General features: G+C 37.5%; 1 non-coding gene across 1 annotated transcript; it reads left to right on the top strand.

Moving 5' to 3' along the window:
- The first annotated feature begins 607 nt into the window (after positions 1–607).
- Positions 608–679, top strand: TRNAM-CAU. Its single transcript has one exon. It is a non-coding gene; the product is annotated as a tRNA-Met (tRNA).
- The last annotated feature ends 974 nt before the right edge of the window (positions 680–1,653 follow it).

Below are 1,653 nucleotides of genomic sequence, written 5' to 3'. Positions count from 1 at the left end.
AAAGTGGAGAAACAAATAGAGGAAAACGGGTTTGACGAACTCTAGTGGAATGTTATTAACCAGTGCTAGTGCACTCCAACAAGGCAGGTGAATGAGTTCGAGAGTTAAAGTTTTAAAAAAAATCCAACCAGATTTCGTGTGGAGCGACATGGATTATGTAAAAATTGCAATGGAGTGGAGACAAGTAAATGAAGCTTTACTCTCTTTGGTCTTGGCTTTGTTGTTTCTTTTTTTGCATGTGCCCGGTAAGTTTTGTAAGAACGAGGTATGGTGGTTTATTAACTTGCTTATGGCAAGTATAAAGGGATTTATAGGACTCTATTTGTCTTCTGTGAAGTATGTCAACAATCAGATTTACCTCTAAGCACCATTAGTTTTAACCTTCAATCTCCTTTTAATGAACATCACAGTGAATGGAGGATGCCAAAAATGCATAAAAGAGCCAACTTGTTGTATTCAGGTATGACAATTTGGCAAAACCCACAATAATGGCAGTAACATCTCGGCGTGCTATCACAGTTGCTTGGTGATATCCGGCAAGTATCCTGCTAAATATGCCTTGATGGAATGATTGTAGAAGGCAAAAGGATAATCATCAACAAAACAAATCATAGTGGCGCAGCGGAAGCGTGGTGGGCCCATAACCCACAGGTCCCAGGATCGAAACCTGGCTCTGATATATATAGATATAATTTTTGTTCCTGGCCCATACTTCGTGAACAATCCTTACGAAATCTTTTTTAACAATGAAGAAAACTTGGTTAAGGGGTTCTTCTTCTTCGAATGCAGTTACTTCATCAATCCAAAGACTGACCGAAACGTATTTAACAGATGATTCTTGGTCTGAGATATTTCTTCATCTTCCTATCGATTCAATATACAAATTCAGGTGTGTGTCAAAGGTATGGTTATCTATTCTCGCAAACCCTAATTTTATTAACAAGTGGTATAAACTCAACACTGCTTGGACATTAGTTCATGCTAGTAGTGGAGACAAAGAAGTTCCTAGTTTCATCCGAGTTATCATATCCTGAGTTGAGTTCTCAGTTTATATCTCATCATCCACAAGAAAATTCACGTTATCATATCCTGGGTTGAGTTCTCAGTTTATATCTCATCATCATTATGGCTTCTCTTTCATTTTCTTAAAACAAATACATGACTTTTCTAATACTAATCTATGCATCGTTGGGTCAAGTAATGGATTAGTTCTATGCACAACTGATTATATTAAACAGAAGACTTATTATGTTTGTAATCCACTCACTAAGAGATGGGTTTTACTCCCACCAGTACCATTAGGAATCCCACTGCCACCAACAACGGGAAATTTCTATGTTGTAGCTGGTTTCACATGTGAAGAAGATCCATGTTCATCATCACTAATTTCTACTACTTTTAAGGTTATTCGTGTACCGATTTTTAATGGAGTAATATCATCTTGGGCATTCAAAGTTAGTATATTTTCTTCTGATTTGGGTGAATGGAATGTCTATGATGTGTCAGATCCTCCTAATGTTTCCTGGACACTCACCGGATATGACAACTTTGTTACCCTTGATGGTGTTTTCTACTGGATGCAAAAGGCAAGCACCAATATTGTAGCTTTCAGTGTTAATAGAAAGAACGTCCATGGGACTCGTGGAAATGAAT

The sequence above is a fragment of the Papaver somniferum genome, unplaced genomic scaffold, assembly GCF_003573695.1.
Source record: "Papaver somniferum cultivar HN1 unplaced genomic scaffold, ASM357369v1 unplaced-scaffold_81, whole genome shotgun sequence".
Lineage (NCBI taxonomy): Eukaryota > Viridiplantae > Streptophyta > Magnoliopsida > Ranunculales > Papaveraceae > Papaver > Papaver somniferum.
The sequence above is the reverse complement of the archived record's forward strand: the minus strand, read 5'-3'. Positions and strand labels throughout refer to the sequence as shown.